This window comes from Phyllobates terribilis, unplaced genomic scaffold, assembly GCF_046119375.1.
Source record: "Phyllobates terribilis strain yellow unplaced genomic scaffold, ASM4611937v1 Scaffold_5__5_contigs__length_657084704, whole genome shotgun sequence".
Taxonomy (NCBI): domain Eukaryota; kingdom Metazoa; phylum Chordata; class Amphibia; order Anura; family Dendrobatidae; genus Phyllobates; species Phyllobates terribilis.
Window position 1 is genome coordinate 207,399,147 of NW_027362765.1, and position 25,455 is coordinate 207,424,601.

Sequence of the window (25,455 nt, forward strand, 5' to 3'; positions counted from 1 at the left end):
CGAAACGCGTAATCCCCTGGATCTACAATTTTAACAGCATGATTTTAAAGGAATTCTAATAAACATGAAGTTTTAACACACATTCAGATTCTCATTTGGATGTCTGTTGCTGGATCCCTGTTTTTTGTTGATTACCACAGCCACTTTATCAGAGCACCATCCTGGAGTCCACACCCAAAGCCACAGGAATTCATCTAATGGTGAGCTGAAAAAACACTTTTTTTCTTTATGGAGAAGAGGGAAGTCTGCAGAGACGAGCTGTGGATGTGAAAAATCATCATGTCATCTGGACAAGATGTAGAAGAAAAAATAGAGAATGACTGCAATCAGAGAAAATGTCACCTGTAAGGTAACTGGATGTAAATGTTGATTTGTGATACTGACTATGTCTTATCAGTACTGTGGTTCCTGTATGGTGCACAGTCTGATGATGTTTGTTAACAACAACTCCAGTAGTGGTGGTTCTATTGGTGTATTCATATGCTGATGGTGGCTCTGGTGATATATTTCTGTAATATTTGTGGTTTTTGTGAATTGTTCACATATTAGTGGTTCTATTGATGTATTCATGTACTGATTGTGGTTCTGACCCTGTACACATATAGCAATTCATAACTTGTCAGATAACCTAATACATATGTTAATAAAGTGTTGTGCCATCTGACAAGTTAAGGATTACTGCAACTGTATTTATGTTAGGAGCATTAATTATAAAATTAAGCACTGTATCTAACTAGCTTTTCTTCCTGCTTCTCTCGATGAAGCAGAGGCTGTAGTTTTTCATTTAATACTGAGATAATTAGGTAGAGAAGTTAGTTGGCACGTGGCTGTATCTGTGAAAATTTGCATATACAGTGGTTACGGAAAGTATTCAAACCCCTTTAAATTTTTCAGTCTTTGTTTCATTGCAGCCATTTGGTAAATTCTAAAAAGTTCATTTTTTTTCTCATTAAAGTACACGCTGCACCTCATCTTGACTGAAAAAGAAATGTAGACATTTTTGCAAATTTATTAAAAAAGAAAAACTGAAATATCACATGGTCATAATTATTCAGACCCTTTGCTCAGACACTCATATTTAAGTCACATGCTGTCGATTTCCTTGTGATCCTCCTTGAGATGATTCTATTCCTTCATCATTGGAGTCCAGCTGTGTTTAATTAAACTGATAGGACTTGATTTGGAAAGGGACACACCTGTCTATATAAGACCTCACAGCTCACAGTGCATGTCAGACCAAATGAGAATCATGAGCTCAAAGGAACTGCCCAAGGAGCTCAGAGACAGAATTGTGGCAAGGCACAGATCTGGCCAAGGTTACAAAAGAATTTCTGCATTACTCAAGGTTCCAAAGAGTACAGTGGCCTCCATAATCCTTAAATGGAAGAAGTTTGAGACCACCAGAAGTCTTCCTAGACCTGGCCATCCAGCCAAACTGAGCAATCGTGGGAGAAGAGCCTTGGTGAGAGAGGTAAAGAAAAACCCCAAGATCACAATGGCTGAGCTCCAGAAATGCAGTAGGGAGATGGGAGAAAGTTACACAAAGTCAACTATCACTGCAGCCCTCCACCAGTCTGGCCTTTATGGCAGAGTGGCCCGACGGAAGCCTCTCCTGAGTGCAAGACATATGAAAGCCCGCATAGAGTTTGCTGAAAAACACATGAAGGACTCCCAGACTATGAGAAATAAGATTCTCTGGTCTGATGAGACGAAGATAGAACTTTTTGGTGATAATTCTAAGCAGTATGTATGGAGAAAACCAGGCACTGCTCATCACCTGCCCAATACAATCCCAACAGTGAAACATGGTGGTGGCAGCATCATGCTATGGGGGTGTTTTTCAGCTGCAAGAACAGGATGACTGGTTGCAATTGAAGGAACCATGAATGCGGCCAAGTACAGAGATATCCTGGATGTAAATCTCTTCCAGAGTGCTCTGGATCTCAGACTTGGCCGAAGGTTCACCTTCCAACAAGTCAATGACCTTAAGCACACAGCTAAAATAACAAAGGAGTGTCTTCAGAACAACTCTTTGACCATTCTTGACTGGCCCAGCCAGAGCCCTGATCTAAACCCAATTGAGCATCTCTGGAGAGACCTGAAAATGGCTTTCCACCAACGTTCACCATCCAACCTAACGGAACTGGAGGTGATCTGCAAGGAAGAATGGCAGAGCATCCCAAAATCCAGGTGCGAAAAACCTGTTGCATCATTCCCAAGAAGACTCATGGCTGTGCTAGCTCAAAAGGGTGCTTCTACTCAATACTGAGCAAAGGGTCTAAATTAGTGATGAGCAAGCACTAAAATGCTCGGGGGCTCAATGCTCGGGTCGAGCACATTGGAATACTCGGGTGCTCGACCCGAGCAACAAGCCGAATGTAAGTCTATGGGAAACTTGAGTATTTTTCAGGCGGCTCCCCCCGGCGGTCTGCAGAGGGCCTAAAAATTGCCCAAATCGATGGGAACAGTGCTCAAATGACATGGGGACAGCATGGGGAAGACCCCTAGAAGCATTTCTGACACCCAGGTCACTTCTGTCAACAACGTTGTCAGAGGTATTACGCCACTTTTACGGACTCACAATAAAACATACCAAAATGAAACCAAAATGGATTTTCCTGGGAAATATGTTAAGGAACATCCCAACCAGGGCAATGACTTGTATATAAAGCAAAATAAATAACCAAAAAACAAAAATGCTCCTCCACACCTTGGGCTATGTTCACACGTAGCGTTTTTGATGCGTTTTTTCACTTTTGCATTGCTTTCAACCATGACAAATGCATTCACCAGGAAATGTCATTTTAACATTTTACAACCTTATCTGGCCATGTGGTGTGTGAGACATCATCAGACACATCATGTTTCATTTATTAAGAAGGGACTCTGAAAGTCACAAAGCCTATTTTTATAGGGCCATCAGGAGGCCTTTACTATTCTTAAAGGCCAGCAGTCGGCCCTCATTATTCTTAGACAGCCATCAGCCGGCTATGTTTTATTGTTCCCATTACTAAAGAGTGGGTCTCCTATACTGTTATTGCGTATGCAGTGAGTGGCAGGGCTGCCCAAAATTTGGACGCACCCCAATATCCCTTTGAAGAGACTTAGAGGAGGGCCTCCTGAAAACAATGTTAGCATTATTAGGAAGTAGGTCTCCCATTGTGTTTGCCTATGCCGTGAATGCAAGGTTGCCAAAAATTTGGAGGCACTCCAATACCCCTTGGAAGAGATGTGGAGGTCAGAGGGCCTCCTGAAAACAATGTTCCCATTATTAGGAAGTGGGCCTCCCATTGTGTTAGCCTATGCAGTGAATGCAAGTGTTGGCAAAAATTTGGAGGCACTCCAATGCCCCTTGGAAGAGACGTGGAGGTCAGAGGGCCTCCTGAAAACAATGTTCCCATTATTAGGAAGTGGGTCTCCTATTGTGTTTGCCTATGCAGTGAATGCAAGGGTTGCCAAAAATTTGGAGGCACTCCAATGCCCCTTGGAAGAGACGTGGAGGTCAGAGGGCCTCCTGAAAACAATGTTCCCATTATTAGGAAGTGGGTCTCCCATTGTGTTTACCTATGCAGTGAATGCAAGGGCTGCCAAAAATAGGGAAGCACTCCAATGCCCCTTGGAAGAGACGTGGAGGAGGGCATCATAAAAAATGCTCCCATTAGAAAGGAGCGGGCTTCCTGTACTTGTAATGCCCATGCACTAAGTGTATGGGCTGACAAACATTTACCCCTGGGGGTATACATGAACATACTGTATAAAAAAATGTTCTTACGGGCATCATAAACACTCTTTAAAAAAATTGCATCACGGACCACGGTCACCCTGGTGATATGGTGGTGGAGGATGAGGAGAAGGAGGAGGACAAGAGCAAATAGCCAAAATCAGGAAGTGTATACCCATGTCTGGGTGTGAAAAGGTGCATGGGAATACACCTCTCAAGAAAAGACACTGGATTTGAGTTTATGTTACACTGCCATCATTCGGTGGTGTTGAGAAGTCTGGCCCAATCCAACCCTTGTTCATTTTTATAAGAGTCAGCTTGTCGGCATTTTCAGTTGACAGGCGGATGCGCTTATCAGTTATAATTCCACCAGCGGCACTAAAAACCCGCTCTGTTAAATGCTGGCTGCAGGGCAGGCCAGGACCTCCAAGGCATAGAGAGCCAGTTCATTCCACGTATCCAGCTTGGATACCCAATAATTATAAGGCACAGAGGAATCACGGAGGATGTTGGTACGGTCGGCAAGGTACTCCCTCAGCATCTTTCCAAACTTTGCTCTCCTTGTGAGAGTACTCCGCGCCTCAGGGCCTGTGCGATGGGAGGAGCTGAGAAAATTCTCCCAGAACATTGACAGTGCTCCCCTGCCTCTGTTGAATTGAAGTTGTGTCTCTCTCGCCTGTACTCCTTGGTTGTCCAACGAACAACACATGATGACTAGTGTTGAGCGAGCACTAAAATGCTCGGGTGCTCGAAGCTCGGGCCGAGCTCGCCGTGATACTCGGGTGCTCGACCCGAGCAACGAGCCCAATGTTAGTCTATGGGAGACTCGAGCATTTTTGCGGTGGCAGTCTTTTAAAAGGCTAACAAGTGCCCAAAACGATAGTGACAGTGCTCATATGACATGGGGACAGCATGGCGATCGCCCCAGGAAGCATTTCTGACCCCCAGGTCACTGCTGTCAACAACGTGGTCAGAGGTATTAAGCCACTTTTACAGGCTCACAATAAAACGTTCAAAAACGAAAGTGAAACTTTTTTCCTGTGAAATATGTTAAGGAACATCCTTTCCAGGGTAAAGACTTGTGTATAAGTTAAAATAAATGACCAAAAACAAAAATACTCCTCCACACCTTCGGCTATGTTCACAAGTAGCATTTTTTATGCGTTTTTGCACTTTTGTATTGCTTTCAACTATGACAAATGCATTCACCGTGAAATGTCATTTTAACATTTTACAACCTTATCTGGCCATGTGCTGTGTGACACATGCATAAAGTGCTGAAAACAGCATGGGGAAGACCCCTGGAAGCATCTCTGACTCCCAGGTCACTGTCTAAAAGTGTGCCCATCATAAGTGATCCTTACCGCATCAGACGATGCAGACTTGCAACTATCCCCATGCAAGTTCTAGTCCCAGGGCAGTGTTCAATTGTACCTCCCCCATTCCTTGCAATACAAGCTCAAGTATGCAGCCTGCCACCCACCCACCCCCAGGCTACAATACCATACTGCTTGCTTGCTTGAACTTTAAATTGGGCCTTTTAGGCATGTGGAGGCGGAATCTGGCCACCACGTCATGGATGTGTTGGCGGCCTGGAATCCATACTCAGTCCCCAGCCGCCCGGCGGCCGGGTGTCTATACTCGGTCCCCAGCCGCCCCGCGGCCGTGTGTCCACACACGGTCCCCAGCCACCTGGGGGCAGCCGGGTGTCCATAAACGGTCCCCAGCCGCCCCTATTTCTCCTTGGAACATCCCCCCACACACTTTTCTTAGCCCGGCCTGCTCTAGGCAGCATTGGACGAGCCCACCAGAGAACCAGACTCCTCCGGTGGGCCCTGACTTCTCCATCGGTGGAGTTGAGAGTGCCAAGGTGAGGAGCATGATGATGATGACAGAAGTTAGCATCTGCTATGTTTTCTTTTAATGCAAGTGTAAGTGTGCAGCCTGCCACCCACCCACCCCCAGACTGCAATTCCATACTGCTAGCTTGCACTTGAAATGGGGCCTTTTAGTTTGGAGGAGGCCGAAGCTGGCCACTACCTCATGGCTACTTCGGCAGCGAGGTATCCATACTCAGTCCCCAGCCGCCCATATTTGTCCTGGTGTGCCTTATACATAAGATTAAGCGCGTATACCAAAACATTACCTGTGCCCTCCCCAGTGCATTTAGTGGGAAGGAGAGCCTATTCCGCTGTAGTGTGTGCATGCCAAACCCCTGTTCATGGTACATGCGAAGATGCCTCCCACCTTGCACCTGTCGTTGCAGACTTGCAACTATCCCCATTCAAGTCCTTGTCCCAGGGCAGTGTTCAATTGTACCTCTCCCATTCCTTGCAATGCAAGCGCAAGTATGCAGCCTGCCACCCACCCACCCCCAGGCTGCAATACCATACTGCTTGCTTGCACTTTAAATTGGGCCTTTTAGGCATGTGGAGGCGGAATCTGGCCTCCAAGCCATGGCTGTGTCGGCGGCCTGGTATCCATACTCAGTCCCCAGCCGCCTGGTGGCCGGGTGTCCCCGCTTGCTCCCCAGCCTCCAGGAGGTGGCCGGGTGTCCATACTCGGTCCCCAGCCACCCCTATTTGTCCCGGTAACCTTTCCCACACTTTTCTTAGCCTGGCCTGCTTTAGGGCAGCATTGGCCGAGCCCACCGGACTATCAGACTCCTCCGGTGGGCCCTGGCTTCTCCATCAGGGGAGTTGAGAGTGCCAAGGTGAGGAGCATGATGAGGATGATAGAAGTTAGCATCTGCTTTGTTTTGTTGTAATGCAAGCGCATGTATGTAGTAGCGGCTAGGCCTGAGGTGGTCAGCGTTTTGGCGCATATCCTACCTCCTCCGAGGATTGCTGGATGTTTTCCTGCTACTATCCAAGTTCTATGACTCCCGTTAAAACAAAGCTTCAGGTGATAAATGATGGATGAGGTAGTGGCAAAGGAGAAAGAGCAGGAGGAACAGGGACCATTCACATCAATATCAGGCCAGTCAACCAGATATGTCTTGTAGGATATGTTTCTGTAACAAAAGGAGCGGTTCGGCTACACAGTTATAGGGCATACAGTGAGTGCAATGCCTACCAAAAATTTCGAGCCACTCCAATGCCCCTTGGAAATGACATTGAGGTCAGAGGGTGTTAACTAAACCTTTTTTTCCATTTATAGCAACTGGGTCTCCTGTGCACTGTTGGCCTAAGCAGTGAATGGAAGGCTTTCCAAAAATTATGAGGAACTGCAATGCCCCTTACAAGAGCCATGTGTGGCACCCCAGGGGTCTGGTCACCACAGTAATAGAGATATTACGTCGGAGAGCAAGTGGGAGGTTTCCTGGTCAGGATCCCTTAAACATGCAACATCCTCCTGCCCCAATCCTGGGAGGGGAGAATTCTGCCCTTATAAACTGGATCTGTGGCGGGGTTGAGTGAGTCAGAGAACAGTCAGAGTCAGAGTGAGAGCAAGGGAAAGTAACAGCAAGGAGCTCTGTAGGAGCTAGGAGCTAAAGACCAGGGGCTGGAAGCTGAGCAGAGCTCGCCCTGGCAGAAGACAATAGGAACCGGACACAGGAGTCCGAAGCTGTGAGGACTTATATATCCAGCAGCAGAAACCAGCCGGCAGGGGAATTCAGGTCCTCTGGCCATAGAAGCCCGGAGGCTCAGTCACAAGCAAGGGACCAGCACCGCCGTTATGGAGCGAAGGCTAAGAGAAGGCCCCAAGTCACCAGCCATACGGGTGAGCACTACACGGTACACTCAGGGACGTGGGCTACTTCTACCCGCTTACAGCAAGGTAGCCAGGAAGAGTGCAGACAGATGGGGAGGCCTACAACTCCACCTGGCCAGGGGAACTCCTGCTTGCTCACAGACTGACCAGGCCTCTTATGCTAGCCAGTACTCCCAGGAGGGTCTACCTTATATTCATCAGTAAAGACCCTGAACTGCACTGCAAAGACTCTGAGTCATTCCTGCTGCGCTCGTGCACCATCACCCCTATCATCCACACTCACTGCCCTGAGGCTATACTCCTCCAGAGGGGAGTTATCCCATTCTATGCTGCGCACACAACACCAGCCTCAGCGGTCTGCCTCGCAGCGGTGGTACTCCCTGACCGCAATCCACGGGTGGCGCAGTCGGACAATTAACCTCAAAACCTAAGAAAGACTTCCACTGGTTTGACCAGCCTGAGCCACGGGACCGGGTCACCGCCACGGAGACTACAGACCCCAGAGACCCAGCACCGGGTATCCCACACTCGTGTACACACGGCCCAGGGGGCGCGTCACATGCAGTACAGCATATTACAAACATAAGTCCCATTATTGGGGAGTGGGTGTCCCATGGTATTTGCTTATGCTTTCCAAGCAAAAGCTGCCAAAAATTAGGACGGAGCAACTTGCAATGCCCCTTACAAGAGCCATGCAGTACAGCATATTACAAACATAAGTCCCATTATTGGGGAGTGGGTGTCCCATAGTATTTGCTTATGCTTTCCAAGCAAAAGCTGCCAAAAATTAGGACGGAGCAACTTGCAATGCCCCTTACAAGAGCCATGCACTACAGCATATTACAAACATAAGTCCCATTATTGGGGAGTGGGTGTCCCATAGTATTTGCTTATGCTTTCCCAGCAAAAGCTGCCAAAAATTAGGACAGAGCAACTTGCAATGCCCCTTACAAGAGCCATGCAGTACAGCATATTACAAACATAAGTCCCATTATTGGGGAGTGGGTGTCCCATGGTATTTGCTTATGCTTTCCCAGCAAAAGCTGCCAAAAATTAGGACGGAGCAACTTGCAATGCTCCTTACAAGAGCCATGCAGTACAGCATATTACAAACATAAGTCCCATTATTGGGGAGTGGGTGTCCCATAGTATTTGCTTATGCTTTCCCAGCAAAAGCTGCCAAAAATTAGGACGGAGCAACTTGCAATGCCCCTTACAAGAGCCATGCAGTACAACATATTACAAACATAAGTCCCATTATTGGGTAGTGGGTGTCCCATGGTATTTGCTTATGCTTTCCCAGCAAAAGCTGCCAAAAATTAGGATGGAGCAACTTGCAATGCCCCTTACAAGAGCCATGCAGTACAGCATATTACAAACATAAGTCCCATTATTGGGGAGTGGGTGTCCTATAGTATTTGCTTATGCTTTCCCAGCAAAAGCTGCCAAAAATTAGGACGGAGCAACTTGCAATGCCCCTTACAAGAGCCATTCAGTACAGCATATTACAAACATAAGTCCCATTATTGGGGAGTGGTTGTCCCATGGTATTTGCTTATGCTTTCCCAGCAAAAGCTGCCAAAAATTAGGACGGAGCAACTTGCAATGCCCCTTACAAGAGCCATGCAGTACAGCATATTACAAACATAAGTCCCATTATTGGGGAGTGGGTGTCCCATAGTATTTGCTTAAGCTTTCCCAGCAAAAGCTGCCAAAAATTAGTACGGAGCAACTTGCAATGCCCCTTACAAGAGCCATGCAGTACAGCATATTACAAACATAAGTCCCATTATTGGGGAGTGGGTGTCCCATAGTATTTGCTTATGCTTTCCCAGCAAAAGCTGCCAAAAATTAGGACGGAGCAACTTGCAATGCCCCTTACAAGAGCCATGCAGTACAGCATATTACAAACATAAGTCCCATTATTGGGGAGTGGGTGTCCCATAGTATTTGCTTATGCTTTCCCAGCAAAAGCTGCCAAAAATAAGGATGGAGGAACTTGCAATGCTGGCACCCTGGTGGTATAGTGGTGGAGGAGGCTGAGGATAAGGAGAAGAAGATTAAACAGCCGAAACGAGGAAGCGTATACCCATGTGTGGGTATGAAGCGGTGCATGTGAATACACCTCCCAAAATAGCACAGTGGATTTGACTTTATGTTACTCTGCTGTCATTTGGTGGTGATGAGAAGTCTGGCCCAATCCAGCCCTTGTTCATTTTGATAAGGGTCAGCTTGTCAGCATTGTCAGTTGACAGGCGAATGCGCTTATCAGTTATAATTCCCCCAGCGGCACTAAAAGCACGCTCCGATAACACGATAGCGGCAGGGCAGGCCAGGACCTCCAAGGCGTACAGAGCGAGTTCATTCCAAGTGTCCAGCTTGGATACCCAATAATTAAAAGGCACAGAGGAATCACGGAGGATGCTGGTACGATCGGCAAGGTACTCCCTCACCATCTTTTGAAACTTTCCACTCCTTGTGAGAGTACCCCGCGCCTCAGGGCCTGTAAGCTGGGCGGGTGTCAGAAAACTGTCCCAGAACGTTGACAGTGTTCCCCTGCCTCTGCTGGATTGGAGTTGCATCTCTCTCGCCTGTACGCCTTGGTTGAGCAACGAACTGTGACCTCTGCCGCTAGCGTGTTCAGATGGGAATTTTTTTAAGAGTTCTGCAGCAAGGGCCTTCTGGTATTGCCCAAATTTTTGTAGACCTCTCCACCTCAGGAATAAGAGAGTGAAAGTTCTCCTTGTAGCGGGGGTCTACAAGTGTCACCAACCAGTAATGACTGTCACCCAACATTTTGACAACGCGAGGGTCACGGTTAAGGCAGCGTAACATAAAGTTAGCCATGCGTGCCAGACTGGTAACGGGCAAGACTTCCTCACCAAGATGACGACTGACCATGCTCTCCTCCTCCTCCTCTTCCTCCTCCCCCCTGTCCTCAGGCCACCCACGCTGAACCGACGGTATGACACTTGTACAGGTACTACCGTCTACAACGCATGATAGCAGCTCCTGTTCTTCCTCCTCCTCCTCCTCCTGCTCTCCCTCATTGTCCCCCAATGCACATTGGGATGAGATGAGGCTGGGCTGTGTGTAATCGCCCACTACGGCTTCTTGATCCATCTCATCATACTCTGGCTGCAATGCCTCCTCTTTAATTCTCTGCAGAGAGTGTTGCAAAAGACAGACAAGTGGGATGCTGACACTAATGATGGCGTCATCGCCACTCACCATCTTGGTGGCCTCCGCAAAGTTTGTCAGGATGGTATATATGTCAGACATCCAGGTCCACTCCTGAGGTCTTATGTGTGGAGTCTGACCTGAATATCGACGGCCTTGTTGCAGCTGGTACTCCACAACTGCTCTCTTCTGCTCACAAATCCTTTGCAACATGTGGAGGGTAGAGTTCCAACGTGTGGGGACATCACACACCAGTCGTTGTGCCGGAAGTTTCAAACACTGCTGCAACACAGCAAGGGCGGCGGAAGCTGTAGCTGACTTGCGAAAATGAGCTGACAGGCGGCGTACTTTCACGAGCAGATCTGGCAACTCGGGGTACGATTTAAGAAACCGCTGAACCACGAGATTAAGCACATGAGCCAGGCATGGTACGTGTGTGATCTCACCTCGCCTCAGAGCCGCCACCAGGTTACGGCCAATGTCACACACGACCATGCCGGGATGTAGGTTCAGCGGTCTCAGCCACAGATCTGCCTGCTCTTTCACAGCTGTCCACAACTCACAAGCAGTGTGAGGTTTATCACCTAACCTTATGAGTTTAAGCACAGCCTGTTGCCGCTTGGCGGAGGCAGTACTGCAATGCTTCCAGCTTGTAACTGATGTGGTGATATCTGAGATGGAGGCTGAACATAGAATCATAGAATCATAGAATCATAGAATGGTAGAGTTGGAAGGGACCTCCTGGGTCATCTGGTCCAACCCCCTGCTCAAAGCAGGATTCACTAAATCATCTCAGACAGATGTCTGTCCAGCCTCTGTTTGAAGACGTCCATTGAAGGGGAACTCACCACCTCTCGTGGCAGCCTGTTCCACTCATTAATCACCCTAACTGTCAAAAAGTTTTTTCTAATATCTAATCTGTGTCTCCTCCCATTTAGTTTCATCCCGTTGCTTCTAGTCTTTCCCTGTGCAAATGAGAATAAAGATGATCCTTCTACAATGTGACAGCCCTTGACATATTTGTAGACAGCTATTAAGTCTCCTCTCAGTCTTCTTTTTTGCAAGCTAAACATTCCCAAATCCTGCAACCGTTCCTCATAGGACATGGTTTGCAGACCAGTCACCATTCTGGTCGCTCTTCTCTGAACTTGTTCCAGTTTGTCTATGTCTTTTTTAAAATGTGGTGCCCAAAACTGTACACAGTATTCCAAATGAGGTCTGACCAAAGAGGAGTAAAGACCGATAATGACTTCACGTGATCTAGACTGTATGCTTCTGTTAATACATCCCAGAATTGTATTTGCCTTTTTTGCTGCTGCATCACACTGTTGACTCATGTTCAGTCTATGATCTATTAGTATACCTAAGTCTTTTTCACATGTACTGTTGCTTAGCTCTATTCCTCCCATTCTGTATATGCTTTTTTCATTTTTATTGCCCAGATGTAGTACTTTGCATTTTTCCCTGTTAAAAACCATTCTGTTGGTTGCTGCCCACTGCTCCAGTTTATTTAGGTCTTTTTGAATCCTCTCTCTCTCTTCTCTAGTATTAGCTATCCCTCCTAGCTTTGTGTCATCAGCAAATTTAATCAGTTTACCCTCAATTTCTTCATCTAAATCATTGATGAAGATGTTGAACAATACAGGTCCCAGGACAGAGCCCTGTGGTATCCCACTTGAGACATTCATCCAGCTGGATGTGAAGCCATTTACAACCACCCTTTGAGTCCGATCACTAAGCCAGTTATGAATCCACCTAACAGTTGCCTGGTCCATTGCATACTTGGTCATTTTTTCAATAAGGATGGTGTGAGATACTTTGTCAAATGCTTTGCTGAAGTCAAGATATACTATATCTACAGCATTTCCCTGATCCACCCAGTCAGTGATTCTGTCATAGAAGGAAATTAAGTTAGTCTGACATGACTTGTTAGTTACAAACCCATGCTGACTCTGGTTAATCACTTCATTCTTATCCAGGTACTTACATACATGATGTTTAATAATTTGTTCAAAGATCTTTCCTGGTATAGAAGTCAGACTCACCGGCCTATAGTTCCCTGGGTCCACCTTCTTCCCCTTTTTGAAGATAGGAACAACATTTGCTCTTCTCCAGTCTTCTGGGACTTCTCCTGTTCTCCAAGAATTTTCAAAGATTATGGAGAGTGGTTCTAAAATTTCTTCTACGATCTCCTTCAGTACTCTGGGGTGTAATTCATCTGGACCTGGAGACTTGAACTCATTTATGTTAGCTAAATATTCCCTCACAATCTTTCTGTTTACAGATAACTTGGATTCTTCTATTCCTTTAAAAGGACAGTGAAAATCAGTTGATGTTACATTTTCTTTCTGAGAGAAAACAGATGCAAAATAGGAATTAAAAAGTTCGGCCTTCTCAACATCCTCTCTTACCATTTCTCCATTTTCATCCTGTAAAACTCCTATAGCATCTTTGACTTTTCTTTTACTTTTGACATACCCCCAAAAATCCTTTTTTATTGCTTTTGACATCTCTTGCAAGCCTTAATTCATTGTCAGCTTTAGCTAACCTGATACGTGCCCTGCAGGATCTGCAGACTGCATTATAATCTTCTTTAGATATGCCTCCCTCTTTCCATTTAATAAACATTTCTTTCTTTCTTTTTAGCATGTGTTTAAGTTCTGTGTTCATCCATCCTGGTTTCCTTAAATGCTTCCCATTCTTCCTACTTTTCGGGATTGTTAACGATTGTGCTTTGAGAATCTCATTTTTAAAAATTTGGATGATGAGGAGGAGGAGGATGCGCAGGAGCTGTACACTGTGGGGGCAACTCTGACTGACATAGGGCCCGCAATCTTCGGTGTGGGGAGGATGTGTTCCGTCCCAAGGTCCGACTGGGTCCCGGCTTCCACTATGTTTACCCAGTGTGCCGTCAGAGAGATGTACTGTCCCTGGCCACAAGCACTTGTCCACGTGTCCATTGTCAGGTGGACTCTCCCAGTAACTGCGTTGTTGAGGGCACGGCAGATGCTTTGGGACACGTGCTTGTGTAGTGCGAGGATGGCACACCGGGCAAAATAGTGTCGGCTGGGGACCGAGTACCGAGGGACGGCCACCGCCATAAGATTGCAGAAGGATTCCGTCTCCACCAGCCTAAAAGGCAGCATTTCCAATGCAAGCAGTCGTGAAATGTGCGAATTTAGGACTGTGGCCTGTGGGGCGTTAGCTGCGAATTTCCGCTTTCGTTCAAAGGTCTGGGATATGGACAATTGAACGCTGCGGTGGGACGTGGACGTGGACGTTGATGCTGTTTCTTGAGAAACTGCCATAACAAGTGAAGACTGAGAGGAGGGGGCATCTTTACATGCAGTATGGACAGGGGATTGCCTTGCACACACAACAGGGGGTTCTATTGCATGCACAACAGTGGAAGAAGCAGTGGTGACACCCGCTGACACTGGTCGTGGACCCTGGGTTTCGCCCCACAAAGTCGGGTGCTTTGCTGCCATGTGCCTGATCATGCTGGTGGTGGTCAGGCTGGTAGTTTTGTCACCCCTGCTGATGCTGGCATGGCAGGTGGAACATATGGCATTTTTGGGGTTATCAGCAAACTCTTTAAAAAAATTCCAGACTCTGGAAGACATAGTTACATAGTTACATAGTTTATAAGGCCGAAAAAAGACAAGCGTCCATCCAGTTCAGCCTATTTCTTGTGCACTGCAGCTATTCCGCAGCGTTGATCCTGGGGAACGCAAAAAAACAACAAAACAAAACAAAAAAAAAAAACATGCGGTATAGGCCAATTGACATCATTGAGGAAAAAATTCACTTCCCGACACCAATCTGGATTAATTAACTATCACTAAGCATAAGATGTAATTTTATTGTTCTCAAGAAAGGCGTCCAGGCCTCTCTTGAACTCATTAAGTGAGTTGGACATCACCACTTCCTCTCCCAGAGAGTTCCAGAGTCTCACGGCTCTGACCGTAAAGAATCCCCTTCTATGCTGGTGCAGGAACCTCCTTTCCTCCAGACGCATAGTGTGCCCCCTCGTCTTTGTCACCATCCTTGGTATAAACAGGTCATGGGAGAGATCTCTGTACTGCCCCCTGATGTATTTATACATGTTTATGAGGTCTCCCCTAAGCCTTCTCTTTTCCAACGTAAATAGGCCTAATTTTGACAACCTCTCTGGGTATTCTAGTCCCTCCATTCCCTTTATTACCTTAGTCGCCCTCCTTTGTACCCTCTCTAGCTCCAATATGTCTTTCCTGAGCACCGGAGCCCAGAACTGTGCACAATATTCTAAGTGCGGCCTTACCAGCGCTTTATACAGAGGAAGAACAATGTTCTCATCATATGCCCCTATTCCTCTTCTGATGCATGCCATGACTCTATTTGCCTTCGCAGCTGCTGCCTGACACTGGGCACTCCAATTTAATTTGCTATTAACCAAGACGCCCAGGTCCTCCTCCATGTCAGATTTCCCCAACGGTTTCCCATTTAATATGTATGGGTGACTGCTGTTTTTCTTTCCCATGTGCATGACCTTACATTTATCGGCATTGAACCCCATTTGCCATTTTTTATCCCAACTCCCCAATTTATCTAAATCCTCCTGTAGCTGTGCCCTATCCTCATCTGTGTTAACTACTTTACAAAGTTTAGTATCATCTGCAAATATTGCTATTTTACTATGCAACCCTTCCACTAGATCATTAATAAATATATTAAATAATATAGGGCCCAAGACAGACCCTTGAGGCACCCCGCTAGTAACCCTGACACACCCTGAGCTTACTCCATTGATAACCACCCTCTGCTTTCTATCACTCAGCCAGCTATTTACCCACTTACACACATTATCCCCCAGACCAAGCATTCTCATTTTATATACCAACCTTTTGTGTGGCACGGTATCAAACGCTTTGGAGAAGTTAAGGTATACAACATCCACTGACTCTCCCCGGTCCAGCTGTGAGCTCACCTCCTCGTAGAAGGCAATCAGGTTTGTTTGGCAGGAGCGATCTCTCATGAATCCATGTTGATATGGAGTTAGACAGTTATTATCATTAAGATATTCTACAATAGCATCTCTAAGAAATCCTTCAAACAATTTACCCACAACAGACGTTAAGCTGATTGGTCTATAGTTCCCAGGGTCACTTTTAGACCCCTTTTTGAATATTGGTACCACATTTGCTTGGCGCCAGTCTAGTGGGGCAGTCCCTGTCCATAAAGAGTGCTTGAATATAAGATACAGCGGTCTGTCTATCACATTACTTAATTCTTTTAGTACCCGGGGGTGTATGCCATCTGGGCCTGGTGACTTGTCTATTTTGATATTATTTAGGCGTTTCTGAACTTCCTCCTGGGTTAGGTGGGTGATATTTAGCGGAGGGTTTACTTTATCACTTTGCATTTCCTCCGATAAATTGTTTTCTTTTGTGAAAACAGTGGAGAAGAAGCTATTGAGTAGGTTTGCTTTACCCTCATCGCCCTCTATGATTTTACCCAGGTTATTTTTCAATGGGCCAACTCCATCAGTTTTAATCCTTTTACTGTTTATATAGTTAAAGAACAGTTTGGGATTCGTTTTACTTTCTTTGGCAATTAGTCTCTCTGTCTCCTCTTTTGCTATTCTTATTTGTTTCTTACAGATTTTGTTTTTTTCCCTATAAGTTATTAGCGCTTCCTCGCTGCCTTCTTGTTTAAGTTTACCGAAAGCCCTTTTTTTGTTTTTCATTGCCCTCTTGACTTCCTTATTTAGCCACATTGGCTTCCTCCTATTCCTAGCCCTTTTATTCCCATAAGGTATGTACCTTCTACAGTGACTATGTAGGACTGTTTTGAAAATTTCCCATTTTCTATCCGTGCTCCTATTACTGAAGATAATATCCCAGTCTATAAGGTGAAGGGCATCTCTTAGCTGATCAAACTTTGCCCTCCTGAAGTTCAGTGTTTTTGTGACTCCCTTGCTGGGCACCCTACTGAAGCACATGTGGAATTGTATAATGTTGTGGTCACTATTTCCCAGGTGCCCCCCAACCTGCACCTCAGTTATTCTGTCTGGCCTGTTAGTTAATATTAAGTCTAAAAGGGCCTTCCCTCTAGTTGGTTCCTGCACAAGTTGTGACAAATAATTGTCTTTGATAATTGACAGAAACCTGTTTCCTTTCTGAGATCTACAGCTTTCGGTTTCCCAGTCTATATCGGGGTAGTTGAAGTCCCCCATAATAATCACCTCGTTATTTTTTGCTACTTCGTCTATTTGTCTCATTAATAGACTTTCCGTGGCTTCTGCTATATTTGGTGGTTTATAACAGACTCCTATGATAATTTTATTATTGTTTTTTGCCCCATGTATTTCCACCCATAAGGACTCGACCTCCTCATTTCCCTCCCATACATCCTCCCGTATTGTAGGCTTTAGACACGTCTTTACATATAGACAGACTCCACCCCCTTTCCGATTTCTTCGATCCCTTCTAAACAGACTGTAACCCTGTAAGTTAACTGCCCAGTCATAGCTTTCATCCAACCATGTCTCGGTTATTCCCACTATGTCATAGTTACCTGTAGATATTTCTGCTTCCAGTTCATCCATCTTGTTTGTCAGGCTCCTGGCATTTGCTAGCACGCAGTTTACACGATTTTGTTTTGTTCCAATCTTCTCCCTGTGGATTGTATTAGAAATTTTCTTACCTTCCTTCCAAGTATCTTGTCTTGGACCTTCTTTGTCGCACTTCATATCTTTCATTAGTATGTCCTCTGGTTGCATGTTCGTGTCCGGCGTTTTTCTTCCCATCCCCTCTTCTTCTAGTTTAACGCCCTCCTGATGAGTGTTGCGAGTCTCCTGGCGAATGTGTGTTTCCCGGGTTTGTTGAGGTGTAGTCCGTCTCTGGCAAGGAGTCCATCATAGAGGTAATTCACACCGCTTGTACTGGCAACGCCCCTCGTGTTGGTGTTACGGGGAACGGTTGCCTGCCTTCTGTCTGCGGCCAACACACTGCTTCTTCCTGCCTGTTGGGGTACTCTGCCTCCCTCCCCCTGTGTGCTGCTGGCCTCACTCTGCATGTCCTCCTTCCACGTTGGGTCAGTTACTAGATCATCCACCACCTCCTCCTCTTCCACTTGCGCACCACGATCCTCCTCCTCACTTCCTGGCAATTGTGTCTCGTCATCGTCCACCTCTTGTGACAGATTGGCAACGTCGACTTCCTGTGGCCGTGGCTGTTCAAATATTTGGGCATCGCAACATGGGATCTCCTCTTCCACCACTTCAAGCGTATCAGGCGAGGAGCCCAAATATGGAAATGGACCAGTGAACAGCTCTTCAGAGTGTCCAAGTGTGGGATCACTTGCTGTCTGACGACACTCGGCATGGTGGGAGGAAGGAGCATCAGGGTGAGGAGGAGTATGCGGTCGAGACTCACGGCTACTAATAGTTGACCGTGTGGAAGACAGACCGGAGGTGGTGGTGCCCAGGTAACTGGAAGTATTGTCTGCTATCCAATTAATAACCTGTTCACACTGATCAGTTCTCAATACTGGTGTTGTTCTGTGCTTCCCTAGTAATTCGGTCAAGAAGTGGGAGCGAGAAGATGTGGCTGTTGGTTGTGGCAGATTTTCACCTTGGCCACGGCCCCGTCCTCTGCACGAACCATCACCAGAACGTCCACTTCCAAGTCCCTTGCCACGCGCCTTGCCCATTGTAAATGAAGTAAAATAGCTTACACTTGCACTATCAATGGAAAAGGGTAATAAAGAGTAGATTAGAACCGTGGAAGAGGAAAACCACAGTTATTTTTACTGGGGTATACCACACTTTTTTAAATAGAGATATTTGCGGCTGAGCAGTGAGCGACACACTCAAACTGCTTTTTTTTTAGATACCAAAGGCCCAAAACTGGATAGTACAGCGATTTGACCCGTGGAACTGCGAAACCACACTGGGATGTCGGGCCTACACAAGACTATTTTCAACAGATATATTTTTGTGTCACAACAGTCAGGAGACACTACTGTTTTTCTTTACGGAAAAAACTACCAAAAGCTGAATAATAGAGATTTTTTACCATGGGGATGGCAAAACCACAGTTATTGTTTACTGGGGTATACCACACTTTTTTAAATAGAGATATTTATGGCTGAACAGTGAGCGACACACTCAAACTGCTTTTTTTTTAGATACCAAAGGCCCAAAACTGGATAGTACAGCGATTTGACCCGTGGAACTGCGAAACCACACTGGGATGTCGGGCCTACACAAGACTATTTTCAACAGATATATTTTTGTGTCACAATAGTCAGGAGACACTACTGTTTTTCTTTACGGAAAAAACTACCAAAAGCTGAATAATAGAGATTTTTTACCGTGGGATGGCAAAACCACAGTTATTGTTTACTGGGGTATACCACACTTTTTTAAATAGAGATATTTGCGGCTGAACAGTGAGCGACACAAACTGCTTTTTTTTTAGATACCAAAGGCCCAAAACTGGATAGTACAGCGATTTGACTCGTAGAACTGCGAAACCACACTGGGATGTCGGGTCTACACAAGACTATTTTCAACAGATATATTTTTGTGTCACAACAGTCAGGAGACACTACTGTTTTTCTTTACGGAAAAAACTACCAAAACCTGCATAATAAAGATTTTTTACCGTGGGATGGCAAAACCACAGTTATTGTTTACTGGGGTATACCACACTTTTTTAAATAGAGATATTTGCGGCTGAACAGTGAGCGACACACTCAAACTGCTTTTTTTTTAGATACCAAGGGCCCAAAACTGGATAGTACAGCGATTTGACCCGTGGAACTGCGAAACCACACTGGGATGTCGGGCCTACACAAGACTATTTTCAACAGATATATTTTTGTGTCACAACAGTCAGGAGACACTACTGTTTTTCTTTACGGAAAAAACTACCAAAAGCTGAATAATAGAGATTTTTTACCGTGGGGATGGCAAAACCACAGTTATTGTTTACTGGGGTATACCACACTTTTTTAAATAGAGATATTTGCGGCTGAACAGTGAGCGACACACTCAAACTGCTTTTTTTTTAGATACCAAAGGTCCAAAACTGGATAGTACAGCGATTTGACCCATGGAACTGTGAAACCACACTGGGATGTCGGGCCTACACAAGACTATTTTCAACAGATATATTTTTGTGTCACAACAGTCAGGAGACACTACTGTTTTTCTTTACGGAAAAACTACCAAAAGCTGAATAATAGAGATTTTTTACCGTGGGATGGCAAAACCACAGTTATTGTTTACTGGGGTATACCACACTTTTTTAAATAGAGATATTTGCGGCTGAACAGTGAGCGACACACTCAAACTGCTTTTTTTTTAGATACCAAAGGCCCAAAACTGGATAGTACAGCGATTTGACCCGTGGAACTGTGAAACCACACTGGGATGTCGGGCCTACACAAGACTATTTTCAACAGATATATTTTTGTGTCACAACAGTCAGGAGACACTACTGTTTTTCTTTACGGAAAAAACTACCAAAAGCTGAATAATAGAGATTTTTTACCGTGGGATGGCAAAACCACAGTTATTGTTTACTGGGGTATACCACACTTTTTTAAATAGAGATATTTGCGGCTGAACAGTGAGCGACACACTCAAACTGCTTTTTTTTAGGTACCAAAGGCCCAAAACTGGATAGTACAGCGATTTGACCCGTGGAACTGCGAAACCACACTGGGATGTCGGGCCTACACAAGACTATTTTCAACAGATATATTTTTGTGTCACAACAGTCAGGAGACACTACTGTTTTTCATTACGGAAAAAACTACCAAAACCTGAATAATAGAGATTTTTTACCGTGGGATGGAAAAACCACAGTTATTGTTTACTGGGGTATACCACACTTTTTTAAATAGAGATATTTGCGCCTGAGCAGTGAGCGACACACTCAAACTGCTTTTTTTTTAGATACCAAAGGCCTAAAACTGGATAGTACAGCGATTTGACCCGTGGAACTGCGAAACCACACTGGGATGTCGGGCCTACACAAGACTATTTTCAACAGATATATTTTTGTGTCACAACAGTCAGGAGACACTACTGTTTTTCTTTACGGAAAAAACTACCAAAAGCTGAATAATAGAGATTTTTTACCGTGGGATGGCAAAACGACAGTTATTGTTTACTGGGGTATACCACACTTTTTTAAATAGAGATATTTGCGGCTGAACAGTGAGCGACACTCTCAAACTGCTTTTTTTTTAGATACCAAAGGCCCAAAACTGGATAGTACAGCGATTTGACCCGTGGAACTGCGAAACCACACTGGGATGTCGGGCCTACACAAGACTATTTTCAACAGATATATTTTTGTGTCACAACAGTCAGGAGACACTACTGTTTTTCTTTACGGAAAAAACTACCAAAAGCTGAATAATAGAGATTTTTTACCGTGGGATGGCAAAACCACAGTTATTGTTTACTGGGGTATACCACACTTTTTTAAATAGAGATATTTGCGGCTGAACAGTGAGCGACACACTCAAACTGTTTTTTTTTTTAGATACAAATGGCCCAAAATGGATAATACAAAGGTTTGAACCGTGGAAGTGCAAAACAACACTTCTGTTTCTCTAGCCTACACCAGACTATTTTCAACAGTTATATTTGTGTCTGAAAAATCAGAGACACGCTTTTTGTTGGGGGGGGGGCGGACACACCAAAAGGTTAATAAGACGGGTATTTGTACAGTGTGAAGGAGGAAAAAAAAAGGAGGATTCAGATGAAAAAAAAAAGGATTTTTTCTGGCCCCCGACACCTGGTGCTAAGTCCAGCAATTTCAGCAACAGGAGCACACAGGACTGTAATGCAGCGTTTGCTGGTATAACCACTGTGTCTCCTATACAGCCTGCCTGCCTGGTATCTGGGATGGATATTAGTCCTGAAAAGGACTGTTTGTTTGTTCTGGCAGCCTTTACAGACCCTACACTAACTATTTCACAGTTTATATCTCTCCCTAAATCAGCGGCGCTGTCCCTACACTGTCTAATCCGGAGCGACTGTGTCCAAGATGGCGGCGCCCCGTTTTAAATACTCGAGGTGACGCTGTGCGGCCAGCCAATCACTGTAATGCCCACAACCAGCATGGCTGCAGCATTACAGTGACTGGCTGGCAATCCCTGCATGTTCATTGGCTCTGTAAAGAGCGCCAAACATGCAGGGCGGAGACCCGAGCTCCCGCCCGAGTAACCCGGAAATGTTCGGTGCTCGCCGATCATCCCGAGTAGCGTGATGCTCGGGCGAGTACCAAACAGTGTCGAGCATGTTCGCTCAACACTAATGATGACTACTTAAACCATCAACCTGAATTTTTCAACGGGTGCAGGTAAGTCAAGGTTCACCTCTGCTCTTGGAATTATATTTCTGACCTCTCAGCCTTCAAGATTTTAGAGTTTAGTTTTTGTCTTATACTTAATTCTACCCTATTTAACCATAATGGCTTCTTTTTGTTCATGGACATTTTGTTTCTAGAAGGTATAAAATTACTGCTGGATTCTAGTAATATCTTTAAACACTCCCAATTTACGTTTGGTATACCCAGTTATCAGGATATGATCTCAGTCTAAGGTCAGGTTCGTCTATTTTACATTCAAAATTTAAATTTACATTCAAAATTGATAATTTGTCATACGTTTGCAATCCATCAGTATGTCCATTTTTTATGTCTGCATGCAATCTGTAAGCCCATTCCATACATCTGTATGACATCTGTTTTTTTTACATGTACAATTCAACAAATAATAGAGGTCAAATACAGTTTCTTATCTTTTTAGTTAAAATGTTATTCATGAAAACTCATGGCATATGCATGTTTACCCGTATGTGATCGGTTTTCACAAATCCATTGACTCATAATGGGCGAGTCTGATCCACAATACGGATCTAAGTAGTTCATGCTGCAATTTATTACATGCATAGCTTCAATCTGTATATAAAAACTCATGTAAACTACCACGTTGACATGGTTTGGTCTTTGCGTTGGCCGTATGCTATCATTTTTGCTTTCGGACAGCACATGGACATTTATTACATTTATTGGCAGGAGTCCTAACAGATTTCCATGTGTAGCAGGGATATGAGAATTTCAACATACCAGATTGTTGATTCTGCTAGGCCATGAATATTTGACCATATACATGATTAAAGAGAAAGAGGTTAACTTATGAAGCTTCTTCAGCTCAGTGCAAAAAATAATTGAGCTGCTTTTGGTTCTTTATGTAAAACCATAACCAGTTTATAGGTCAAGACTTATTTTGTGCATATGGTGTATAACCTCTTGCCAACTGAAAAGATTTCAGGAGGTCAGCAAGGGGCTAAATTGATCAATGCTTCAACAATTAAGGAAACTGTTGACTATATCTTAAAAAAAATTGCTAAAATATTCCAGAAAAAGTATAATCAGCAACAATTGCATTGTTTCACATTTAAAGTTCTCAGCCATCTGACCCATTCATAATCCAGCTACACTTTAACAGCCTCAAATAAAATTCAAGTTTGGGGGATTTAATACCGAGAGACTTCGGGAAAAAAAATCCTTTAGCTTTTCATCGGCTCACGAAAACTCATGAGACAAAGATGATCTTTATGTAAATGTTGATATGAAAATCTCTCTACTTACGCTGTAATAAATCAGATCTTTTAATTAGGCTCCGGAGGCTTTGATTTAACATGGCTTCTTGTAACAAGGCTGTCTTGATAGGATTTTGTACAAAAGGAAATGTGAGAAAAATGCATAATGTTAACATCTCATGTAGTTAATTTAATGCTGTATTTTGAGAATAATATTTTATACGGCACACATTGTTAAATGGTGGTATGTAAAACAAGAGAGAAATATCAATAAATTGCTTCAGTTTTTCATAGACTTACTTTGACTTAAAATGAGAGATATAGAAATAACCAAGTTATCTCTAACAAATCTGGATTGTAGAGTGGGGAGACTATCTTTAAAATCAGTTCCAGCTTCCAAATTCAATTGGAGATAAAATTGTAGTTTTATTGTTAATCTATTAAAAAATAAATGAAGGGGGAGACTTCTGTGAGGAGCTGCGTACTTACTAAAGACTATGAGACTTTTCCATCACAGAACTCTATTTCTGTCAATATTATTATTGTGTTTTATTAAAGATTTGCTTGCTGTGTTTTATTAATGTTCTGTTTCCTCGTCGGTTTATGTACACTAATTTTACTTGTAAAGTGTCCAGCATTCCAGTAATCTCATCAGTATCTCAGAAGCCTTAAACCATTGTTTAAACAATGTCTTGGCCCATTGTGTGAGTGTTGAAAGAAGATCCGGTAGAGCCGTCACCACAGGGAGTTTCACATGCAGATCCAGATGATGGGTTCGACCTGAGAAAATACCTCCACTAATGTACACTTAGCTATGGGGGTGGGAGGGTGAAATCAGTTCTACCATTCAGGGGGCTGATCACAGTGAAGGAGAAAAGAAGCCACATGTTTAGTGGGAGTTGGGTGGAATGACATTGATGGAATAGGATCGAGACTGAAGACCTGGAAGAATGGATGGATGCATGGCATATGGAGTGCTGGAGATCAGTTACCGACTGGAATGGATAAACATGCTACAGTTGTGGGATCTGTCGTTTGGATTTAAACTTTCTTAAAGAATTGTTGTGTTGCACGCACGCCGCTAGGTTCAGATAGGGTGAGACGAGTTTCATGAATTCTTTGGTATCCTGGGAGAACCGTTACTCATGGCGACCATAGGCTGCAGCTTCTCTCAGGCACACAATAGATTAATTTGCTGACCAGACACATCTGACAAGAGTCTTTTTCAACAGTTTAACAGTGGAATTTAATCTTAAACACGGCCAGTGCAATTCAGGGATATTACAGCAACAAACTTCATTACAGTACAGTCTGAGTTTCTTGAGCAACCGGCTCCAGTAACAATACAGTAGTTTCTTCACAAGGCACAGTATTACAGTCTCTTCAGTAGCATAATTCAGCATAGATTACATCTTTTAGCAGCACACTTCTATGCACACACAACCACAGGCTTTTCCTTCACAAAGACACAATAGTATGCAGTATTCTTTATCCTGCATGGAGATGGAGGTGAGGTGGGTGTGTTTGATGAGTGAGATTATCCCTGTGACACAATTCATTCCTGTCCTTATATTTCTGCCCGATAATATTCTGCACTGTTAGTTCAGGGAGTTTGTCTGACCTGTGTTTAGTTTCTCTCCTCATCTGAATCATATTCAGTTGCCTTCTGTCAGATCCATATAACACACCACCTTCCTCTTCGGCTTCAGCCAGACTACCATAACAAGTTCCCCATAATCCATCTGGGGCTCTGCTAAAACACTCCCTGTCTCCTGTGACTGTGTTAACCCCTCTAGTTGCTGGATGTTTCTGAAGCACAAGACTTTCTGTCTCCTGTGCTTGTGTTATTTGTAACAGTTGCTGGATGCTTTTGAAGCAACAGCACTACTTCTGCATGTCACAGTTACTACTAGATACCTGTGCTTCCATCATTTTACCTGTTGTCTGGAGGATTGGGGACTGTGACTACAGACTATACTGGCACAAAAACAATGGAATTACCATCCCAAGAAGGGGATCTTGTGGACTGAGACAATTGTATTTGGGACATTTACCTGGAATTGCTTTATTACCATGGATGTGAGGAATAAAATATTGTTGCATCTTTAACCTGTCTAGGTGAATATTGAAACCCACAATCTCAGATCTTTACAACCTCCATGAAACTTTGCATATCGAATGCTCTTAATCCTGGTGATACCAGAATTTTGTTTAGCGTTTGAAACACGTAGGT

At 44.4% G+C, this 25,455-nt stretch overlaps 1 long non-coding RNA gene across 1 annotated transcript in view; it reads left to right on the forward strand.

Moving 5' to 3' along the window:
- Positions 1–225: 225 nt before the first annotated feature.
- The window catches only part of LOC141271055 (uncharacterized), a 42,097-nt gene continuing 16,867 nt past the window's right edge, over positions 226–25,455 (forward strand). Inside the window, exon 1 of the long non-coding RNA XR_012321813.1 lies at positions 226–349. This is a non-coding gene — a long non-coding RNA (uncharacterized lncRNA). The remainder of the gene's footprint in view (positions 350–25,455) is intronic.